Raw genomic sequence first — 25,112 nt, 5'->3', positions numbered from 1 at the left:
ACTTTGTAGCAGAGGAAGTGGATGGACCGAGGCATCTGTCCTTAGCAAGAGGCGGGCGTGAAGGACACAGGTTGAAGCGGAAGTAGTAGGAGTCCAGCATGCTTTTGTCCCAGGAATTGTGCTTGGTGCTTTCCACATTTATCTCACTTCATTAATCCTCATTGCATGAGCCCCACAGAGTACACACTGCTATGCCATTATATAGAGGAAGAAATGTAGACCACAAAGGGTAAGAGAATGGTCTACTGGAATACTCCTGATGACTGTCAGAGGCAGGATCCATACTGGTTTGACTTTAAAATCACTAGTGTTCAATCAATAGGTGACCGTGGCATGTAGCAGTGACACAAATACTCTTCATGAACTTCCTGGCAGTTGATGGTAGGCCTTGACTACAGGGTTTGTCCCCACCCCCACCCCCCAACTCCTCCTATCTCTGGAAACTTCTCTGTGCTTAGTGCGTGGCCTCACCATGGACCTAACAGCCCAGACCTCTCCCATTCAGTCCCTTTCTTTGGTTTATCAAGTCTTCACTGGAATTGTCTCCTTGTCTGGATTCCTATGGAAAATTAAGGACAGTGGAAGCCAATGATGAAGAGACCTCCTTTAGGGTTAGCATCTATTAGGATCAGAGACCAGGTCTACACACCACAGATACATGCACACCCGTGTTGATGGCACCACAATTCATAATGGTCAAGTTTGGGAACCGATCCTTCAACAGATGAATGGATGAAAAGAGTGTGGTTTACATACACAATGGAGTTTACTTAGCCATAAAGAAGGACAATGTTATGTCATTTGCAGGGAAATGGATGGAACTGGAGAAAGTCATGCTAATTGAGATAAGCCATACTCAGAAAATCAAGAGTTGGATATTTTCTTTCATATATGGGAGCGAGAGAGACAAAAAGGAAAGAGAAGGGACCTTGTGAGAAGAGAGAATAGGAGTAGTGGAATGGGCCTGAGGGATGAAGAGGGGGACGGTAAGGGAAGTGACAGGGAACGAAATCAAACCATTTAAGCTATGTGGACACGAGAGCATATCACAGTAAACTCTCCCATTCTGAATCATTATAATGGACCAATAAAACTAATATGAAAATGCCAGCTCTGTTACTTGGTAACTTCACACCTTGGGAAATGTATTTAACACATCTTCATCTCCAGTTTAAGAAGAGGTTTAAGTCAATGGTTTCTTTTCTTTTTTTTTTTAGTATATAATTTTTTTTTTTTAGAGAGAGAGAGAATTTTTGATATTTATTTATTTATTTTTTTTAGTTATCAGTGGACACAACATCTTTGTTTGTATGTGGTGCTGAGAATCGAACCCTGACTGCACGCGTGCCAGGTTGCCAGGTGAGCACGCTACTGCTTGAGCCACATCCCCAGCCCTAAGTCAATGGTTTCTGTCCCCTAGCTCCTCTGCCATCTCCTTTACCTCTCAGCTACATCAGGCATCAGCACCTTCAAGGAGTCAGTCCCTGAAGTCCAAGCCTCCTCTGTATGCTCTGAGGATATTCTACCTGCTGGTTTGAATCATTATGCTCACCATATTATAAGAACCGCTGCACTGGACTAGATGGTAGGCACTTTAAGAACAGAGATTATGTATTGTTCATCATTGGGATCCCCAAGAGCCAGCATGCTACCTGGCATAGGCTGAAATTTCAATTGGAGTTTGTTGAAAAAGCAAAGGAATGAAGTGAGTCTTAAAATTTGAGTAGGTTTTCAGAAAGCAAACAGGGAGGCAAAGGGCGGAAGGCGGGATGGTTTGAACAAGCAAAGGCTTGGGAAGCATTTTTGGGAGCTTTGCAGGGAACGGAGACATCTGGGGATGGCTGAGACCCAGGATACTAGCCAAGGGGGCAGAGCCTTCTGCTTTGGGGATCAACACTTCGGGCCTGTCGTCTCGGACTCCACTGAGGCTTGAAGGGAACAAAATATTGGTTCAACTCTAAGGATGTTTTGTTGTTATGGTTTGTTCCAGTTGAGTCACTTCAGATAATGCATTGATTTGGTCACACTCTGAAGCCAGACGCTAGGGCATATTTTAAAAAATCAAAACAGAAACAAAATACTTTTGATTCAAGTCACAGTTCAGGGAAAAAGCCCTGTTTCTTTAATTCAAAGGAGCACTTAAAACCATTTTGGTATTTTGATATTGACATCCGTCGTTTTAAATATCGTGTCTGGGTTGGGGAAGCACAGTGGGAGTCTTGTCTTTTTCTCCAAACACTTCTGGGATCCCTGAACATGAATTTCTTCCCTCTTGGAAGTATCAGGAAGGGGGCATCTGCTTTTCCCTCTGCTCTCCACACGCACTCCTTTGATTGAGGAAGGCAAGAATTTGACTTTCAGTTTTTCTAACTGTGACCAATTAGGGGTCATGAAATCAACAAAGATTGAGCTCTATCTAAAATGAAGTAAACTAAAATTAAATAAAGAAAACACTATACATATACATTTTTTTTTCCTGAAAACTTACTTAGGTTCTATATGTGGGTCTCAGCTTCTGGGTATAAAACATCTATTGTGGGTCTGGGTCAAAACTTTTAAGACCTCCACATTTGCTGTGCCTTGACTGGGATGGACCTTCTCAGGCCACTGCTCCTGCATGAGCCTACCTGTCTTGTCTTTTATTCAGGCCACTGGATGGCTTAATGGTGTGGTGTTGCCTCTGTTTGCTGCCTCTGTACTGTAATATGGATGCCTGGGTCCAGGGCCTCTTCTGCTGGCAGAGCCAAGTCTCACACTCTCCTTGGTCCTTGCTGGGGTCAGTAGGTTGTAGCCAAGTTGAGATTCTCTACCCTGGGAACTGAGGAGTGAGGGCCTGCTTGGCAGGGTGGCTGCAAAGAATGGAGTGGTTTCTGTGCTAACAAAAGCATCCTGCCAGTCGTGGGAACCAGCCATGGCTGGACAGCAGTGCTTGCTTGATGTGCCAAGCCACACCCCATGTGGCTGCCATCTCCCAGAAAGGATGTCTTTGTCTGTTGCATCCAAAGGTTCCAGAGGGCTTTGTGGTGGCCCGGCTGTTCTGTAGCCTCCAGCCATGGTAGTGTGGAGGTCTGGACTGGGTCAAGGGGTACAAGGCCTTCTTTTTTGGCAGCAGATCCCTGTGGGATTTCTCTAATCCAGTCTCCTCCCTGAGGAAGTTAAGAAGCTAATATTTATTTCCTAGTTGGCAATGGGTTCTGCACTAAGAAGATAAAGACAAGAAGGCCATAATTATGACCTCTAGAAACCACAACCTGTATGGACACCCTTGAGGAAGGGTTAGTTTCTGTTCTCCATTCCTTACAGAAGTATCTGTTATTAAATCAAAGTGTGTGTGTGTGTGTGTGTGTGTGTTTGTGTGTGTGTGTTTACAAGTGATGATGTCTTATAGTCAGAAATGTAAGACACGGTATTGGACTTGGCTTGGTCCCACATATTGCCAGGAGTTTCAGTTTGGACTTGCTGTTTCCTGCTGTTCTCGACTGGTACCTCAACTCAGAGATGAAGTCTGTATTCAGGAGACCTTGTCATTTCTGTTTTCTTATCCTTTCATTCCTTTAATCTATTGCTCTTCTTTCTTTGCTCTCTCCCTATGGTTCTTCCCTTTCTGCCTCTTCTATTTAGTGAGTTTAACTTTTGTTAATCTTTGTCCTTGTTCCAAGGAAATCACATCATTCTCTATAATAGAGAAAGAGAAACAACAGAAATTGGGAGGCAAAATAAAGAAATGAGCCAGACTTTTGAGTCCACTTCATGTCTTTTTTTTTTCATTTTACATAGTAAGCTTGTTACAGAAAGAAGCCAAGTTTAGAATCAGATACCCATGGAGTAAAATGTATTTTCTACCATTATCCATTGGTTTACCTTTCTGAGCCTCAGTTCTTTTCATCTGCACATTGGAAATAAGTTGGGAAGATTCAACTGGAGAGTGATTTATTTTCCCTCTTCCCAATGAAGCTGGCTAAAAATGTGACCTGGTGCTCTCAAACCATGTTGGGGTGGAAATTCATCTTTGGGCTGATTTTTAGGGCTTCTTTTAGGCATATGGTAGTATCAGATGGTATCATCCAGAGAGAAAGGTAAATAAAAAATCATATTTCCACTTAAGTCCCTCCTTGTGGACTGTTGGCAGCTATTCCTTGCAGTGTGCAGAGCTCTGGCAGGATGGCAGGCCAGTCTGTGCAAGGGGCATATTCTGAGTTAGAAGGGACTGATACTTCTTTTATTCAAAGATTCCAAGTCATAAAGACTTCTTGGTGGCACAGGAGCTGTAATCCGTTTTGAGTTGTTCTCAGGCAATAAGACAACTAATGTAAAAAGACCATATTGCTTTCCTGGAGCTGCTATAACAAGTCACCCCAAACTGAAAACAACAGAAGTTCATTTCTCACAGTACTAGAAGCTACACATATGAACCCAAGGTAGGGTCCTGCTGCCCCTTGAGGCTCTAGGGGAGAATCCTTTCTTGCTAAGGAGGACTTGATCCTTCGCACTCCTGGCTTTGTAAACGCTTCCCTCCAGCCTTGCCCTCCTGGCTACATAGTCTCTCCTTTGTGTCTCTCCTCTGCATCTGTGCCTAAATTTCTCTCTTCCTTAAAGGATGCCAGTGCCTGGCTTAGAGTCCACTTGAATCCATGAAGTCCACTTGAATGCGAATACATCCCAGAGACACTATTTCTCAATCTGGTACTCAAGGTCAGAACTTGAACATCTCTCTTTGGACTGCACAATACCACCCATGACAGTTTTCAAGTGGGTAAATGGATCCAGGGCTAGTGGGCTGGCCCGACACAGAGTCAGAAGATAAGGACAGGTACGGTGCTATGGGTCTACAGGGTCATGGAAGCTAGAACCAGTACCTCCTGTCTGGTTTGCACTTGGGAATGTCTTTGGCCTGGGCATAATGAAAGAACTGGTAGCAAAGCATTGTTACCTGAGGTTTGGGCTTATTGAGACAAGGAGCCCTTGCCACAAAGTATAATCCTGGGGAGTGGCCCTGATTACCATAAAAGAATCTTGTCTATGGGACAAGAATGAGGGCTGTGACTCAGCTCTGCAGTTTGAACTTGACCCACTTCAAAACATTCCTTTACTTAGTAACCAACAATCCTCACCTCCTCTTTCCCATCCCATTCATCATGTCCAGATAGACACTGATGACCTGGTAGCTGGGGTTCTTCTCCAACTTCCTCCATTAGACAACAGAAACAACAATAGCAATGACCACAAGATTGGTGCTGGCACACAAAGAAGCTCTCTTGTGTGCAAAGAAGTGTTCATGTGTTTATGTGTTTTCTGCTGTTGACCCTTCCAAAACCCTTTTGAGATAGGTGCTATTGACATTCCCACTATTCAGTTAAAGGGACCAAGATCAAAGGATGTGGGGCTGGGTTCTGGGAACCAAACTTCTGTGCAGATGAGGAATTTCTGTGAAATTCTCTAAAAGCTTCAGTCCCTGTGTGCCCTGCCCATGAGGAGAGGGAGGGCACCTGCCTTTCAGTATAATGTCACCTCCCAGCAGAGAGGCCCTTGGCTTGACAGAAGTTCTGTGGGTCCACATTGATTTTAGTGTTCACACTGAAGTGTTCATGTCAACAGAGGACACACTTAGTCTGCAGTACCCAAGATCTTCCTCTCATCAGACCTCAGTACTTAACTCGTCTTTTCCCCTCCAAAAATTTCCCCCTCGGACCTTCCCCCAGAGGAATCATGTAGGTCACAAGGGCATTTTCTTTTTCTCATTAAAACAGTGTTTTCCTGAAGAAGGAGTTACCAAGGTAACCAGGAAAAGTTTCTACACTGTCTTTAAGGAGACTTCAGCTCTACTTACTCAGATTCTGTGTTCTTGGTCGACTCCATGCTTGTGACAGGAAGGATGCAAAGTTTTCTTATTTTTGTAGTTTTATTGTTTCTATTTTGTATGTTTCTCACAATGTCTCATTGGCCTTCAGACATTTTCTAGAATTTGCTAACAACTCATTGTTTTCTGTTATCTAAACTTGAAAGCTTCCTAACCTTCAATAATACAAATGCCCCTTTTGAGTCACACTTGCCCTCAATGTTAGCACCTGGGGATTCTTGCAGGCATGTGATGGGAAAGAATTAGTGTCTCAGGAAGTAAAGATCAAATATTTATACTCCTTCTTGTCCCACCATATATACTGAGAAATAACTTGATGACATTTTCTGTGACTCAAATAGCGGTGGTACACCTATAATTCTAGCAATTTGAAGGCTGAGGAATGAGGATCCCAAGGTCAAAGCCAACCTCAGCAATAGTAAGATCCTAAACAACTTAGTGAGACCTTGTCTCAAAATAAAAAAGTAAAAATAGGGGCAGGGAAGGGGATATTACTGAGTGATCAAGGATCCCTGGGTTCAATCTCCAGTACCCCCCCCCACCAAAAAAAAAAAGGAAAAAAAATTAGCAAAGAAGGACATTCCAATTTAAAAAGATCATAATCACATGCTACTTTTTTGGTGATTAAAAAAGATGATGTTTTTCATGTTCCTGAGTTATTCTGCCTCTTTCCTTATTACATGTTCCTTTAATATCTAAATACATGAACTCATGTTTATGCTGTGAATAACTGAGGGAGCCCAATATCCTGTCCAAGATTCTGATGGTACTTCAAGGGCCGCCTGTACAGTCTTCTGTAACTCTCTGGCTTTCAATCCTGGCTTCCCATTATCTTTCTCCATTCTCCAAAGTACACCATCATAAGGCTGTTTTTGTCTTTAACGTCTTATTCTTTAAAAATGAATGTCAAGCCATTACCACACAGAACAGAACACATCCATGAAAGTGAGCACAGTCCAGACACCAAGCGTCCTACATCTCTTTTTGGCCATTCCCATTGATGTTATAGTCTCTTTCTCTGTAGGTCTGAGTCTCACAGTATTTTCTAGGAGCTGCTTCTTCCCTGAGTCATTCTCTCCTATTTCTTCTTTTCCCTAATTCTAAGGACTCAACCCAGGGATTGGGGCCTGGGCTGTGAATTGGCTGTGAATTGACTTGACTTGACAGAGCACTTGCTCCTCTCTTTGATTTTACTTCTTCCTCCCAGATCACAACTGAGGCTTGCCTTTCTAACAAAAAAGGACTTGAGAATGGGTTAAGTTTGTAAGCCACTCATCAGACACGGATATGAATTTTCAGCAAAATAGAAACTTTGGAAAAAATTTCCTTCTCTTATCCTCCATCCTTAAAAGAGATATATCTCTGCTGATTAGCATCTGCTAGTAGAAGGAAGAGGGAGATGGTGGGAAAATGTATTGTCTGCTGTCTGGAGCAGACCCTAGAGACCCTAGAGACCCTGGAGTTTAGCACTTTTATTTTTTTCTACTTCAGGTAAAACACATGGAGGGTGACTTCCACGAGTCAGCAAATGTTGGATTTCCCTGGGTCTCGTTACTCCTCTCCCGCTGCCTGCAAATGTAGGTGATGCAGAGTTAGTCGGCTGGGTCTGGTGCTAAGGCTCTGTCCAATCATGATCCCAACTCGTACACTCCTAAGGATGGAGCCCAGCTGCTCTGTCTGAGTATTTCATGGAAAACTTGGACACTTTTTGTGACTGTCCGGGATATCTGGCATCAGGCTGATGCTTATTGCAAAACTCTTGCCCACTGCTGTTAGTGTCAGCATTTCTGCGAAGCTTATGGGGGTAATTTATGCCTCTTTCCAGCTCTCCAGTGCTTCCTCTCCATTTTTTGAGACCATCATTTTACAGGAGGAATCTGGCTCATCCATCACCATCTTCCAGATTCAGCATGTTTTAGGGAGACCAGTGGCCAAGCGTTCTATCGAGGAGGGGGAAAATGTGGCAGCCAACCTTAATTCACCTTAACCCGAGTGGCATGAGAGGGAAGATGGCTTTTCTCCACTTGTTCTAAAATCCAGTTTTTATTTTTATTAAAGTGACCCACGAATGTGGCTTAAAGAGTCATATAGTCCTATAAGGTTCATTAAAACAAATCCAAAAACCTGTCTCTCCCTCTTCCCTGTTCTCTAAGCCCCCACAAACAATCATTTAAAATCTTGTAGCTTTCTTTTTTCTTGGTATATTCATACATTTCTCTAAATAGTACTTTTTCATTTGTCAGTTCAAGGTTTTAATTTGCTACCCACTGTAGAAAATGAGGATTTGGGTTTCTTTTACTCCCTTTCTCAAATCCTCATGAAAGACACGGGTAATTCTGTTCTCCTAAAAGATATTTTCCAATGATGGTAAAATATTCAGTGTTTAATTAATGTGATTTTTAAATGTACTCACATATTTAAATATTTGCTTGTAAATAGGTAGCCACGTGTCTCTTGGTGAGGAGTGAGAATCGCATCCTCGGGCGGTGCTGATGTGGAAGCATCATGGAGAGTGCATGGGTGAGCCTAAATGGTGCTGCATTTCTGGGCTGCATGGTATACAGCCTGTCACTCCAAGGTTCAAACCTGTGCAACACGGAACTGTACTGAATATGGTAGGCAGTTGTAATGCAATTTGTGTCTCTAAACATATCTGGGTGATAAGAAGTTGCTTCCTCATGAAAATCCTTTGGGACCACTCCTCTCTATGTGGTCTGCTGTTGAGTAATAAGTCATCCTGTGGCACATGGATGACTATATCAACTATATAGTGTGTTAAGAACCCATTTTCTTTTTTACATAGATTCTTACTCTTACTAAAGATAATGATTGCCTTTCCTTGTTTGTTTTCTTTGCTGTGCACCTCACCAAGTAATCCCAGTCTCCTTACTTGCCCAGATATTCTCTGATATGATTCTGATACATGAAGGGCCTCTCAGTCTTATCTTGAAGAAGTCCTTCTTGGAGCCTTCTGTACTCTGGGACACAGCCATCCTGCTCCTTCCCTGTACCATCATCCCAGGGCCTCACGCCCTCTGCTGTTACATCCCTTGGCCTCCTGTAACCCCTGAATCTCTTTCTGGGTCTAGTTTCTTCTTTCGTGAAATTCATCCTCAAGGACATTCCAGGGAATAGATGCACGAGAGTTGACATTTGTTGATGTGGTTTGCCTGCACACGTCTTCATGGATCATTGCTTTGGTCTGAATGCTTGTTTCTCAGCCAAATTCATATGTTGGAACCTAATCTCCAGTGGGATAGTGTTCAGGGGTGGAGCCTCTGGGTGCTACCTAAGTCATGAGGCCCTTATTAAGAGGTTTCATAGAAGTGTCTTGTCCCTATCACGTGTAAGGACGTAACGAGAAGGTACCATCTCTGAGCCAGAAAGGAGGGCCTTCCCTGGATGCTGAATCTGCTGGCACCTTGATCATAGGCTTCCACTCTTTGGAACTGTGAGAGATGAATTTCTGTTGTCTATATACCATACCCCACCATTTATGGTATTTTGTTATAGCCCAGTTGGAAGTATGCATTTCATTTTCTCAGAATTTCTGAGGCATCTCTTCCAGCCTCTCATTAAAGCTGTGTGGTTCAAAGCCATTTTAATTCTTGATCTTTTGCAGAGAAATTTCTCTCATCTTGCTTAGGAAATCTGTGGTAATTTCTCTTCTTTCCCCTTGAGTTGGGTGCATGAATCTTTTTAAAAAATCTATTTGCTAAGCATTAATTAGGTATTAAATGTTAATTAAGCAGGCTTTTTATTCTGGAAACTCATGCCTTTCAGTCTGGGAACATTTCTAGAATTACTTACATATTTTGCCTTTCTTTTTTCTCTTCTTTTTTTTCTTGAGTGACTGCCAATGGGATATTGGATCTCGAGGACTCAATTTCAAGAATTTTGGTTCATTTTCTCTTTCTCTCTTGTTTCTATTTTTTTCTCTCTTTTGTCCTATATACTAGGAAATTACCTCAACTTTACCTTCAAATTCTTTGGTGATTCTTGAAAGTAACTGTTGCTGGTTATATCCTTTCAGTTTTCAAGAGTTTTTGTTTATTTGTTTGTTTTGTTTCAAAATGTTTGTGCTCGTTCTTTTGATTTATGGGTGTAATATCTTGATAAAAAAAATGTCTCGGGTAGCTTCTTTGTTCTGCCCTTGACTGTTCTTTTTAAAGTCTCCCCTGAGGTGTCACATGATCTTGCAGTATCTCATATTTAAGTGTGTCACTCTACAAAGCTGACTGGGAGCTTGCGTGCATGCATCGGGCTTGTGAACTCTGGGCTTCACTGTAAGAAACACTGCTGGGTTATGTTGCTGGGAAGCCTCTACTATGACATTCAGGTCTTCATTGCTTGGGGCCTATTGTACCTTGGCTTCTCTGAAAGCAGACACTTAGTCAAAACTGGGGAGCAAGTGTTTCTAAGAGACTGACACTGTGCTGGTGAGAAGGAGTAGACAGGACTGAGCAAAGAAGTCAAACTGTGACATGGGCCACCTAGAAAAGACATTTAAGGAAAGCACTTCCCATCATTGTCCCATGCTGAGCTGGAAAGGATGCCTCTAGGCCCCTGGCTAGGTTGAAGACTACCCTATGACTGCTCCTACGATTACTGGATATGCACCAGGACCTGAGTGGGCATCTGTCTACCATCAACCCGGCTGACTCTCCAAGAAGGAGAGTCAGTCTTCCACCTTTCTGCAGAATGTGAGCTTGTCAAATGGGTAGGGGGTTGTCTCTAATTAGTCTAAAGGTTTTCTCATTGTAAATCTTTTGTGGTATGGGTATCCCACCTTTATCTGTGTCTCATATTCCACAGATCAAAGACTCTTTAATTTATACATTCCAAAGAATAGATCTCCAATCTGGGATTCCTAAAAAAATAAAGGTGGAATTTAACTGCTTCTTAAACCTGCTTAATTTGTTGTTGTTGTTAACCTCCCAATTTTCCCATTTTCAAAAATAAATAATGCCATTGATTTCTGATATTTTGGAGACATGTGTATCATAAATCATCTCTCCCGACTGGCTTTCCCACTACATGCTTAGGATCAGCATCCTTGGGGTTACTACCTCCTGTTAATCATCCATCTACTTTGCAATTTCTAACATATAGCTGCAGTTATTATCTTTCCCTGCTCTCTTTGTCCTTGAGGGATTATACTTAAAATAATTCCTTTCCTCTCTTTTTACTGAGTTTGGGTCATTGAAGAGATATATTGAGTGTATATTGCCATCTTAAACTTGATGTTGTTTTTAAAGAGACACAGTCTGTAATTTTTCTCCCCAGCTGATTGTAAAAATTCCTTGGTACAAATTAGAGAAACAGCAAAGAATTGTAAAAGCAGCAAGGGTTTATAGCTAGTGGCTCTTTTACCTGATTAACAAGATCTTTATTCATCTGAGCCTCATGTAATTGTCAAATGCGGATCAGAGTTGCTTTCTGCAAGTTATATGAGATCAAATATATAAATTACCTTACTTGCAGTAAATAGCTATAAATTTAGTTCTTAGTTCTCTTTGAACCTACAGATGGATGTGTTTTATATTAAAACATAACGAGGTCAAATCAAACATTTGAAATTAGACTGTGGGTGTGCTTGCTTATTATCTTTCTTTGTGGCTTGGTAGTCTCTTTCTGTGGATACAGCTGTGTCAGATTGGCTTCCAGGTGAACCTAAAGCAAAATATGGCAGAGACCTAGTTTTCTAACAGCATCCCATCTTTGGTGTACCAACAGGGTTCTGCTTTTTTGACATTTCTTTCTTCTTTTTTATTTCCCTTCTTTTCTTCTCCCTTCCTTCCTTTCTCCCCCCACCGCTTTCTTCCTTTTTTATTATTGTTTTGTCTCACAGTTCATTTGTTTTTAGTTTTATTCTTGGCCTGGGTTTCAGGTTAATAAGAGACATGGTATGCATATAAATTCACTCTTGCCATAAACCCCGAGAGCTTCACTTTGGAGGTTTAAGAGCGACTGTAATGAGCAGAGAGGATATCACGGTTGGGTTGCTAAGAGGTATGCATTGCTTGTTTATGAGTCCACATTTAAGTCTGGGGTATGACACGCTGTGGCCTGTATCGAACCAACCTTCCTGGGAGCCCTTGCAAGCAGCCCTGGCTGGCTTTTCAGTCCCATATTTATGCACTGATGCTCCCCAATACTTCATTTCACCCCCAATTTCCCTACACTCAAAAACACATTCACAACCATGTAGGCTACCCCTGGTCTCCCAAAGTTTGCTCTCTTGATCACTTGTATATAAAATATCAAGTTTTCTTATGAAAAAATGGAGATTCCTGAATCTTGGTCAATAAGAAGTAATTTTTTTACAATATATTTTGTGCTTTGGTCTTTAGAGTCTATTCTCATAGCAATGTGTTGAAATGCATACAATCAAATACATAGATAACAAAGGAAACCAACCATACCATTTTCTACCTATATAACTATATATGCATTATCTCATGTAGTAATATGTATGCTTATTGATTGACACACATAATATTAAGATTTAGCATCAAGTTTAATAACATCTGTTATCTCTGCATGAACATAATTCTGAAATATCTACAACAGGAATGATGGTGTCATCAAAATATTTGTGGTTTCTATTGGTGACATCACACATATTACTATTAAGATTTAGTTTGTTGCTTATTTTCGAGATGCTAAACTTCACTTGAAGTTTAGTTAGTGAATTCCACATAAGTTCAGGAACTTCCTGAGTTCTAACTATGTACGCTGTTAAAATTTATGGAAGGGCATTGCTTTAGACAGCACTCTTATGCTAGGCCCCTGAGGAAACCAAATCAAAGACCAGTCACTCCTGCTAGGTGCCACATAATCAAAATGAAACTTGAATAAGTAGGTAAATTCCCAAACAAAATTTTTTTTTAATGTAAATATGAGACTAACAGCAACCAGTCAAAAAGAGCCCACTCTGAGTTATGGTAATAAAGAAATCCCCTCTTCTTTAATGCTGCAGTGACCAAAGTTAGCCAATCTACCTTTTTACTTTTTTTTTTTCTGATTCTTGCCCCTGACTTGGAATGTCCTTGAACACTGGTGGACACTCTTTAGCTAATACATCTTCAAAGCCTTCCCTATTCCCTATCCTCAGGCGGATTTAGTTGATCTTGATGTACTCACGTCTCTTTATAAGCTATAACCCCAGTCCTGCCCCTCACTCCACCCCATCATGGAAGAGAACGGTGAAATGTGCTATCAAACAGTAAAGGCAGGAAAAGCCCAAAGAGCATGTGAAGTCCTGGAAAGCATATTTCACATTCCTATTGGTAAAACCCAACCCATTAGGAATCCTCAAAATAGGGTCTACTTTGGTGTGGCTATTTTAGTTAATCTATCTCATCTAGGCTCTTCAAGCACATTCCTCAGCCATCTTTATCTGCAGAATGTGGTCCTTGGGCTTTTTTCTACTTATCTTCTTTCCTCTCAAATCAATACCCTCAGCTCTTTTGCCCTTTTATGCCCTTTTATGTCCCTGTCCCACCTTCCTTCTTCATAGTTAGTTCTCCTATCAGTTTGCCACTGCAGCTGGTAGGGATTTTGCAGGACCTTCAAATTTTGAAAATATAGCTGAGGAAAGAGAAGCCTTGTCCCTCACCGTGCTCTGGTCTCTAGGCAGGTTATGTTAAAAATAATAGTGATAATCTTTATCAGGAGGCCGAGACAGGAGGATTGCAAGTTTAAAGTCAGTCTCTTCCACTTAATCTCAAAATAAAAAAAGTAAAAAAACTGGAGATGTGGTTCAGTTGGAAAAGTCCCTGGGTTCAATTCCCAGTACCAAAAAAAAAAAAAAAAGAATCAACTTTATTTCACATAAATTGCTTCAGACACCTATTCTGCACCTCATTATGCTAACCCAGGCCTGAACTCTTCTCCAGTTTGAGTTACATTGTCAAAATCACCCCAGCTCCAAGAAAGACAAGGAGTGAGGGAGAAAACCCCATCCAACAACATGGAATCCTCTCTCTGGTGCTTACTTTATCTGTCTTTTGGGACTGCATCCTTCAACAGGAGAGTCCCTACTATTTAAAAGCAAGCAATCTTTTTTTTTCTGTTCTGTGATTTAAAGGTAGCCAATCTACATTTTTAATTTTTTTTAAATTTCACATTAAAATTCTTCGTTTCAACTATAGTAAGCATGCCTTTCACTCTGAGTGGCATGCATAGTAAATGGTCAACCAAGAAGAGATTTATTATTATTTGTCTCTTATTTCCAACACTCAGCAAAAGGCTGGTACATAGTAGTTGTCTGTAAATCCTGAAGGATTTGAAATGCAAGAATAAGATAAGAAACCTCAGAGTAAGAAAACCTACGTCCAAGCCCTGAGTCTGCCACTAACTTGCTTTCTGAAACTTGGGTATGTTTCTGTCCTTTCTAGAATTAGTGCCTGGTCCCTTTGAAGAATGGATGGATTATCTAATTTTAAAAGCAGTAGTTTCAAAATCATCATCATCATCATCATCATGATGGTGATGATGTAAAGTAACAGTATTTCAGATCTCCACCCTAATATTTCACAAGGAAATTCTATTTTAACTTCTTACTGTGAGTTTGATCATTAATCAGGTTGAAAACTATTGCTCTAGGTCCTATTATCTCCATCTCACAAAGGTTAAAAGAGCACAAGGAACTGTGCAAATAGCTTCAGTAGGAAAACAGAACATGGAGCCATTCCAGTCTCTGGATTTTTATATCATGAGCATACCACTCATTTCTGTGGGCCTTACCATCTCACTTACTCAGTAAATGTTTTCTTCAAGCCCATCATGCATGGAGCTGTGGAAGAACCAGGGAACAGTACACAGGTCTTTCCTTGGAGGAACTCAGAAGTTGGGATGGAAGAGAGACAAGAAAGTCAGTGACCTGGCCTATAATTCACACTCCTATAATTCATCACTTGGGAGGCTGAGGTAGGAGGAGAGAAATTTCAAGGTCAGCCTGGGCAGTTTAGCAAGACCCTGTCTTAAAGGTATATAAAAAGGGCTGGATATAGCTTAGTGATAGAGCCCATGTGTTTTTAGGGGTGGTGGTGACCTCCCGGGAGAAGTCATCGTCTCTTTTCCTTTGCCAAAAACAATGGGGATGCCCTGAAAGTGTCAAGGTATCAGAGCAGCCAACACACTAAGCTGAACCCTGAACTGTCATCTATAGACTGATAAATCTTGAAAACTCCTCTGTACGCAATGAGGAAGTATAATTAAACTTCAACGCTATTAAATTAGAGGCAGAAAAAATATCTGTTTCTTTCCTCCAAAAGAGCAGTTGAATCAAACTCTTAAGCATAGACCAAGTGCTCATTGTGTGCTCAAACCAAACTCAGTTTTGGCTTCCAGAGGCGCGAGAGTTTGCCCTGGAATTGCAGGTTCCATTACCGGGATGCCTGGGGTAGGGTGTTGGGGGGGTCATCTGCCTAACGGCATCATTAAGATTTCCCTTGTGTAGAAAAAAAAAATATTAACTTGTCAATGGAAAAAAATGCTTAAATGTCATTAAAAAGTTTTGATGCTGTCATCATTCTTCTTTTTTTTTTATTGTTGGTTGTTCAAAACATTACATAGTTCTTAATATATCATATTTCACAGTTTGATTCAAGTGGGTATGAACTCCCATTTTTACCCCGTATACAGATTGCTGTGTCACATCAGTTACACTTCCATTGATTTACATATTGCCATTCTAGTGTCTGATGTATTCTGCTGTCTATCCTATTCTCTACTATCCCCCCTCCCCTGCCCTCCCCTCCCCTCCCCTCTTCTCTCTCTACCCCCTCTACTGTAAATCATTTCTTCCACTTGTATTATTCTTCTCTTACCCCTCATTTCCTCTTATATGTAATTTTGTAAAACCCTGAGGATCACCTTCCATTTCCATGCGATTTCCCTTCTCACTCCCTTTCCCTCCCACCTCTCATCCCTGTTTAATGTTAATCTTCTTCTCAAGCTCTTCATCCCTACCCTGTCCTTGGTTACTCCCCTTATATCAAAACAGTCATTTGGCATTTGTTTTTTAAGGATTGGCTAGCTTCACTTAGCATAATCTGCTCTAATGCCACCCATTTCCCTCCAAATTCTATGATTTTGTCATTTTTTAATGCAGAGTAATACTCCATTGTGTATAAATGCCACATTTTTTTTAATCCATTCATCTATTGAAGGGCATCTAGGTTGGTTCCACAATCTTGCTATCGTGAATTGTGCTGCTATGAACATCGATGTAGCAGTGTCCCTGTAGCATGCTCTTATTAGGTCTTTAGGGAATAGACCGAGAAGGGGAATAGCTGGGTCAAATGGTGGTTCCATTCCCAGCTTTCCAAGAAATCTCCAAACTGCTTTCCAAATTGGCTGCACCAATTTGCAGTCCCACCAACAATGAACAAGTGTACCCTTTTCCCTGCATCCTCTCCAGCACTTGTTGTTGTTGGACTTCCTAATGGCTGCCAATCTTACTGGAGTGAGATGGTATCTTAGGGTGGTTTTGATTTGCATTTCTCTGACTGCTAGCGATGGTGAGCATTTTTTCATGTACTTATTAATTGATTGTATGTCCTCCTCTGAGAAGTGTCTGTTCAGGTCCTTGGCCCATTTGTTGATTGGGTTATTTGTTATCTTATTGTCTAATTTTTTGAGTTCTTTGTATATTCTGGATATTAGGGCTCTATCTGAAGTGTGTGGAGTAAAGATTTGTTCCCAAGATGTAGGCTCCCTGTTTACCTCTCTTATTGTTTCTTTTGCTGAGAAAAAACTTTTTAGTTTGAGTAAGTCCCATTTGTTGATTCTAGTTGTTAACTCTTGTGCTATGGGTGTCCTATTGAGGAATTTGGAGCCCGACCCCACAATATGTAGATCGGAGCCAACTTTTTCTTCTATCAGACGCCGTGTCTCTGATTTAATATCAAGCTCCTTGATCCATTAATGGGGCAAAAATCAGTGCAGGACACCAGCTCTGAGATTGCATTTTTAAAGAACCCTGTGCTGGAAGTTTCAATGGCCTAATTACCATATTTATTGCCAGATTCTGTTTTCTAATCCCTGATGACTTTGTCAGATATATTTATGTGCTGTTTCTTTTTTTCTTTGGCTACAGGTTCTGAGTTGGGCTTGCTTTTACATGAATTGGAGAGCCTTTTGGACAATAGGAAGGAAGCTAGGCAGGGAAGGCCCTGAAAAATGAAAACAGGCCAAAGCCAGAAAGAGAGGGAGAGCCTTGGCTGGCTGCCAAGTAATCATTACCAGCACCAGAGACACCATATTGTGGTTGTAATGGAAATAAATTAAGCTACATAAATTAATCTGGCTTCTCTCCTGCTTCGAAGACCCATGCCAGGGGCCCCTTTGAATTCTGCTTAGATCCAGAGAGGATCTGTTCTTCTTCCTTCTTTCCTTAATTGAAGCTCACAAGTTCCTTGTCCTGAAGAAGACAAATTAAATGTTAAGATACTTGGGTGACTTGTGCTGCTAACCATGAGAAAGCTTTGGTGTGACTCCTAAGTCTTTAAAAAAACTGTGCCTTACATTATGGGGACCGAATTCTTGTCTCATATAAATCAGTGAGCATAGCAATTTGGTTTTATTTTTTCTTTCTTTATTTCTTTTTTTTTTTTTTTGAGGTGGTTGGAAACTATTTAAAAACTCACAATCTCCCTTCAACTTATTTCAGACACTCTCATGTCATCTGGTTCTCTACAATATGCCCTAGTGGCTTAAGCAAACAGAACTTGGTTTCCTACTCCATTTTCTTCTGCTTCTTCTCATTAAGTAAAGATCAAAGAAAGCACCAAGCACATATAAGTAAACAATAAAATAGAGAATCAATTCTTGAAAATGCCTTCTCTTTAATGATCAGATATGATATGCAGAAAGGCTTTGGGATTACATGTTGGTATAGCTGAAGAGTTTTAGTATCTGCTTTTAAATCAAGATATTCTTAGAATTTTTTCTCTAAATTATTGCAATATTTTCATATATCCTTTTTCCCACAATGGAAGTTAAAAACTTTTCCTTCGATGAATGGGTGGTTTTCACTTATTGTTTTAAAGGAAGATAGTCTTAGCTACTTTCTCCTTAAATTCTTGCAATATGTTCCTATATTTCTTTCTTTCCCCTCTTAGGTTAAAGACTATCTTTTCCATATCTTTTCAAGAGACCCAGTGCTCATTTTCCCAAATGGTAGCTTCGTTTAGCACTCAGCCATCCTTGGCAAAAGTGTTCTTTGCAGCCTCTTAGATGTGCCTAATTACAACAGTAAATTAACATCTAGATGATAATGATGTCATAAGCCTCCGAAGCTAAGTTAGACCTTTTTCAATTAGAAAATGAAGGGAAGACAATTTTAGCATTTACTGAGCAGATAGAAGGCCAGGAATTGAACTCCCGGTCTTCCTATATTTTTCTATTTGTGCCTCAAAAGAATACTGCAAGGTAGGCCTTATTATCCCAATTAGGTCGACATTCAATTATTGATTCATTCCTTATTCACAGTCTGTGGTGAAATAAGAAATATTTGGCCTTTGTCCCTGGTCCCTGTAGGGAACTCCTGAAATGATTGCAGTTTCCTGAGTAGTAGGTAATAGGAGCACATTTGTCATATTTGGTTTCTGTACAGAACTCCTAAAATCCTTAGATTTTCCCACGTCTGTTATTATTATTCATAACAAGAGTTGGATGGCTGTTGAGTCATGTGGTGACTTAGGGTGGTGTCCCTCACACAGCCTCAGGATGGGGCTGGTCACCAGAAAGACCAAGTGATTACAAAGTTGAAACTTTCACTCTCCCACTGACCTTGGCAAGCAGAAGGGGAAGCTTGAGATTAAAGAGACTAAAACTCTATTAAAAAAAAAAAAAGATTTGATGAGATTTGATGAGTTTCTAGGCTGGTAATACATCCAGGTTCTGGGAAGTGCCCAGCCATCTCATCCCAGGAAGAGCCTGGGAGCTCCTGGTACCACCTCCCTCCCCTCCCCATCTCCAGCCCATACCTCGCCCTATCCATCTGCGTGTCTTCCATTGGGCTGCTCCTGATCTGTATTCTCCTTGATCAATGTTAGTTAAGTGTTTCCCTGAGTTCTAGGAGAGGGTACAGCAAATTATCAAACATGGGGAGTAGGGGGCTGTGGAAACCCTCAGAAATTATGGTCAATGAAAAGTCCAAATTGTCCAAGGACCTGTGAATGGCGTATGAAGCAGTGGCAGTCTTGTGGGACTGAGCCCTTCATTTGTGAGGTCTGATGCTAACTCTGGTTAGTTGTATCAGAAATTAATTTCATTTTGTTATATCTATCTATCTATGTCTGGAGATTCAGTGAATTGATTTGTTGATTTTGGAAAATACCCCCAATACTTACAGACACACAAATTTGTCCGCTTTACTTACTGAGTACCTGCTAGGCTCTGCGGAACCACATGGGCCAACCCTGCCTTTGAGGGACGTGTTGTTCAATGGGGTATGAGGAGGTAAGTGTGGAAGATAAATCCTGAGATGCCAAGAGCCAGGACCGAGTTATGAATAAATGTTGATAAAGCTAAGAGTAAAACCTGGAGTCACCGACAGATCAAGGAACTTTCTCTCCCAGCCTTTCCCTAGATAGAAACTACAGAGAACAAGGGCCTTTGGCTAAGAGTTTAATTGAATCTTTGCTAGGGCTGTAATCCCACTGATTTTCTTCTAATAATGAAGGAAGCAGCTCCCGTCATGGGCTCTGTTCTTTTCCTTGCAAGCTCCAAGAGGCCCAATTTGAAAGGATGGGAGGTTGAAAAAAGGGACTAAACTCTACTCTGCAGGATAATATGGTTTATAGACACTAAGGGTAGAAACAAATGTTTGAAATTGTAAAGCACTTCCCAAATTAGTTTCTTCCTACTGTGGTTTAGACTATTCATTCCCCAGATTTGTGCTGAGGAGTTGCATGCTGGGAGTGTTTAATCCTGATATGCATGTCCATATCCTCATTTGAGAGAAATTGTGAAGGAATGGGATTTGGGAGTCCTTACAATACTAGGATCCTATGGGAAACCTCCCCTTTACTGTGAATTTTCAGTGGCATCCATGATGGTATTTGTGTGGCACATTTCCCGATGCCATTTTTAGCACTGTGTATCCTTTTTCCACACCAGTTCTCTAGTTCTCTAACAGTAACTGGGTCTCCAACAATTTAATTGAGCTCTGACACTAACTACCCAGAGTTAATAAAGACACTGTTGGTCAGGGGCTCAATCCCAGAAGACTGCCCCTACTGAAGATGACAGATGTAATGGGGTTCCCAGTCTGTACATACTTCTGTCTGACCAACTGCAAATTCAGGGGTTCCCAAAATCCTTATTCAGGTTTGATTATTTGCAATAATGACTCACAGAACTCAGAAAAGCACTGTACTTCTATTTACCTGTTTATAACAAAGGCTACAACTCAAAAACAACTAAGTAGAAGAGATACATGGGGCAAGGGATGGGGGTAGCTCAGAGATACCATGCCCTCTGGGTGTGCCATCTTCCCAATGTGACAATGGGTTCACCAACCTGAAGACTCTCTGAATCTCCTTGTCTAAGAGATTTCTGAATGCATTCGATAGCAAGGGGTGGGATTAAACATTCCCTCCCTGTGACCATGTGTTTGGTCTTTTAGAGAACTGGAGAACTGGTGTGGAAAAAAGATACACAGGGCTAGAAATGGTATCAAGAAATGCCATACAAGTATCTTATTATGAAGCTACCTGGGGTCCCATCCTGAATCAACTTCTTAATATAAACTCCATTTGATTGAAAGAGGCTTATTAGGGCTGGGGATGTGGCTCAAGCGGTAGCGCGCTCGCCTGGCATGCGTGCGGCCCGGGTTCGATCCGCAGCACCACATACCAACAAAGATGTTGTGTCCGCCGAGAACTAAAAAATAAATATTAAAAAATTCTCTCTCTCTCTCTCTCTCTCTCTCTCTCTCTCTCTCCCTCTCTCCTCTCTCACTCTCTCTTTAAAAAAAAAAAAAAAAAAAAAAAAAGAAAGAGGCTTATTATGAATAACAAAAAACACCCCTATTACTCAAGAAATTCCAAGAGTAATTAACATCTTTGTGTGAGGAACAGGGGACAAAAATCTAAATACTTGTTTTATCATACCATAGTTGTACATGGTCAGTAGAAGAGAAGGATTTTAACCAGGTTTCTGATTCCTGAGTCACTTCTATGACCCCACTTTATCTCCTCTGTCTCTTGCTTCTTTGACATTACAACAACTATCATATCTTCAAAGAAAATTCAAAACTCAGCACTGGAAATACAATGGAAGACAATGGCCCAAGGGCCCATACATGACACCTTTAAGTTTATAGTCCAGGCTCCAGAATGGGGACAGGAAAAACAGATGTGTTACAGCCAGTGATACTGTGCCAATGTTTCAAGTTGTTCATTGCACCATGACACCCAACCCAGGATCCAAGCAACCCATGGAGACTGATCCAGTTTATTCCCTGCTTGCCAGTGTTCCCTTATGTGGGGTGGTGTTGTTGGCTTGGGAAAAAGGGGTTTCTTCTAGTTTCCTCAAAGCTGCCATTTGGGTTGTGTCCTGCATACATCTAAATGATGGTTATGGAAGCTATCTAATAATATAGAGAAATGTTTAGCTAAGTTAAGTGAAAATTACAATATGTAAAATTGTTGAACAATACAAATATAGTCCTATCATGGTTATAGCTCTGAAAAAGCATGGAGGCCCTTAAAAAACTAGAAATGAAACTACCAAAGTGATCCAGCAATTTGACTACTGGGTATAATCCAAAGGAAATTAAGACAGTATATAGGAGAGATGGCTGTACTTTGCATTTATGTCTCACTCTTGATAACAGCCAAGACATGGGCTCAACATAGGTATTCATGGACAGATGGATGGAAAAAAAATGTTGATTGCATACATGATGAATATTATTCAGCCAGAATTTAAAAAAAAGAAATAAAATCCTGTTACTAGTGGCAATACGTCAGATCAACACTGATGTTCTCACCTGGAAGTGGAAGCTGAGACAGCTGATTTCAAAAGTAGAGAGTGGGGTGGTGGCCACTAGAGGAGAAGAAAGATGGGGTGCTGACGAGACATGGAGAAGGGGTACAAGGATGCAGTTGAATGGGAGCAATAGCTTCTAATGCTCTGTAGCATAATAGGAGAATTATGATTGACAACATTTAACTGTCTATTTCAAAAGGGCTATTAGATGGAGCTGGGGCTGTGGTTCAGCGGTAGCACACTTGCCTGGCATGTGTGAGGCACTGGGTACAATTCTCAGCACCATGTATAAATAAATAAAATAAGGGTCTATCAACAACTAAAAAAAAAAGAGTATTTAAAAAAAAGCTATTAGAGAGGATTTTTGAATGTTCCCAATACAAAGAAATGATAAATGCTTAAGGTGATAGATATAACAGTTATCCTGATTTGATTACTATGCATTGTATACATGTTTTGAAATATCACACTGTATCTCATAAATATGGAGAGTTACTATATAGCAATTTAAAAAGTAGAAAATAATATGCTTACAAGATTCAGATTGAGAGATTGGCTCTTTTCTTCTTATTTTCTTCTTTCCAAATTTTTTAGCAATATAACTGTATTGAATCTATAATGAAAATAAATATTTAAAAGCAAAACAACCTAATTCCGATTGATGTATTTAACTTTCTCAATGACAAATGAAAGTATGTGTAGTGTGTAATGAAAATTTTTACCAAGTCAAAGTGGGCAGAGGCAGGATTACTGAATAATCCCATGAGAACAGAAAGACATATGACAGCTAGAAATGTCAAGGATTAAGGGAAGACTGCTTTATGTGCAAAAAAAAAAATGAGATATACATTCTTTTTTCTACCACCACTGACCAATTTTCCTCCTCCATTAAGTATGTATTCCCACAATTGAAGGTTTATTTAGCCCAACAAGGGACTCTTGGAATATTAAAGTGTCTCCTGGATGAGGATTAAGCCTTATAGACACTATACCGGGTGTAAACTTAATGAGATTCACATCTAAGTGAGAGTCTACACATGCAGCTTCCTGCTATCAGAACTTTCTCAGACTGAGAAGCTTGGGGGGAGTTTTGCCCACTCTCCTATTATCAGTCTTCCTTTGGTAGCCACAGTTGCTGTAGAGGACTTGCTTTAGAGAGATTTGGGAGTTCAAGTACTGAACTTGAAAAGAAGCGCTCTACTACTAATGACAGAGATAACAGGGATGTTAATGCAGATGCTGCTGAGAGCTAGCACTTTCTGAATGTTCAGATCACTGGGCACATGCCAAGTGCCTGCCATGCTCAGTGCAAGTGTCTCTCATTTAATCCACACCGTGTTCTTACAATGCAGATGCCATTCCCTCTCCTGCTTGACTAGGCTACAAGGTGAGTAGGCTAAAAGAGGTGAGTAGGCACTTGACACGTCCAGAGTCAAATGCCACGGCTGGGATTTCCACTCAAGTGGAAGATTTGAACTCTTACCTAGGACATTGGAATTTCATTTACAATAGAAAGAAGTAGATATAGATGTAGATATATAGATATGGATGTATAGGATATAGATGTGTAGGAGTCCTGAACTTGGGCTACAAAGTGGGTTTAGTGAAAATTGAATAGATGTAAATATGTATGTAGATACATACAAATAGATATATTGTTTTTTTTTTTGTAAGGAGCCAGAGAGTAAAACATTTTAGAATTCATGGGCCGAGACAAAAATGAGGACACAGTACGGTTGTTCATACATAAAGATAGAAAATGAACTTCTGTACATTTTTTTTACTCAAAAAATTCAAAACTTGATTGATAGACATTTGAATTTGAATTTCACAATCTTCATATGTCACGAAACATTATTTTTTAAAATTGATTTTCAATCCTTTGAAAATGCAGAAATCATTTGAAAGCAATGAAAAAAAAGTGGAGGGAAGAGAACTGTATTTGCTGACTGTTGCTGTGCTTGGGATGTCTGGTACAGATAGGGATGGGAGCAGGTGGAGGCTTAGCCAGACCAACAGGGGAACTGGAAACTTGTGACTGTAGACAGCAAGGTGAAAAGGACACAGAAACCCCAGAATTCCAGTTATGTTGTTCAGTCGAAGCCTTTCTGCCCCAGTGAGAAGTATAATCGAGTAAATTTTGCCTGGAGTGGACGGGATCCATTCTGAATTTAGCATTGCAAGAAATTCTTAAGGGAGAGTGAACAGAATACTTGAAATTGGAACTTGTCGGGAAGATGCAGCATATGTTTGTTTAGCTGTGGGTTAAGATTAGATGTTATAATTGGTTTGGAACTCTGCCCACTCCTATCTCTCTTGCTCTAACCTACTTGCTTGAGGGACTAGGAAGAAGATGGAGAGAGTAAAAGGAGGACGTAAAAGATGTGGGAGAAGAGCCATATGTATGACCCACATTTCCTTCATCCTCTCTTAAGGAACTGTAAAGTTTCATCATCTTCCTTGGCAAATTTATGTATTTACACAGTATTCTGGATTTCCGCCAAGTCTAGCAGAGGCCAAAAGAAGGAAAGGAGGGCTGGGGTGACATTATCAGCATCCAGTCAGGTGACCTTCAGTAGGTGATTAGCCTTCCTAAAGCTACCTTTGCTAAGTGACCAAGGCTAATATTCAGTTCATGGTCAGCTGACTCCATCTAACACAAGAAGAGGTCCAGTCCTTGTGGGCTGGGACCCTCAGTTACACCCATTAGAAACAACAAGCACTTCTCAGAAAAAGCGTTAGCTGGAAGTGGTAGTGCATGCCCTAATCCCAGATACTTGGGAGGCTGAAGCAGGAGGATCACAAGTCCAAGGCCAGCCATGGCAACTTAGTGAGACTCTGTATTGAAATTAAAAAAAAAAAAGACTATAGCTCAGGGCAGAGTGCCCCTGGGTTCAATCCACAGTGCCACCACATTTTTTTTAATTAAAATAGAAAAAGTGTTAGGACCATAGAGTGCAAATAATCTAAATGATCATATTTTGTCTCACAACATCAAGCCCAGTTTCATACTCTCCTTGAGTGCAACAAGGCTTAGAGTTCTTCGGTTGGGTGATCTTAGGGAGGCTACTTAAGTGTTACGAGGCCTGAATTCATTTATTGAATTACCTATTCAAGGAGCTCGGAAGATGGCGGCCATGGGAGTGCATCACCCCAGTACGCCGCGTCACTGTGCGGGAGAAAGACGAGGTGAAATGGCTGAAGGCTACCTTGTTGGGAATTTCCAGTGAAATTGAGGTGCTCCAGA

The 25,112-nt window shown here is 40.8% G+C and overlaps 1 protein-coding gene across 2 annotated transcripts in view; it reads left to right on the top strand.

The window, feature by feature from the left end:
• Positions 1-25,112, top strand: part of LRATD2 (LRAT domain containing 2) — a 122,801-nt gene that overhangs the window by 59,750 nt on the left and 37,939 nt on the right. For both annotated transcript variants that reach the window (XR_014018739.1, XR_014018740.1), the window contains exon 3: positions 8,297-8,377. The gene's annotated coding sequence lies outside the window, so the exon portion shown is untranslated. The remainder of the gene's footprint in view (positions 1-8,296; positions 8,378-25,112) is intronic.

The sequence above is a fragment of the Spermophilus citellus genome (genome assembly GCF_964194105.1).
Source record: "Spermophilus citellus genome assembly, chromosome: 14".
Classification (NCBI taxonomy): domain Eukaryota; kingdom Metazoa; phylum Chordata; class Mammalia; order Rodentia; family Sciuridae; genus Spermophilus; species Spermophilus citellus.
Note: the sequence above shows the minus strand (reverse complement) of the source record. Positions and strands in the feature narration are given on the sequence as shown.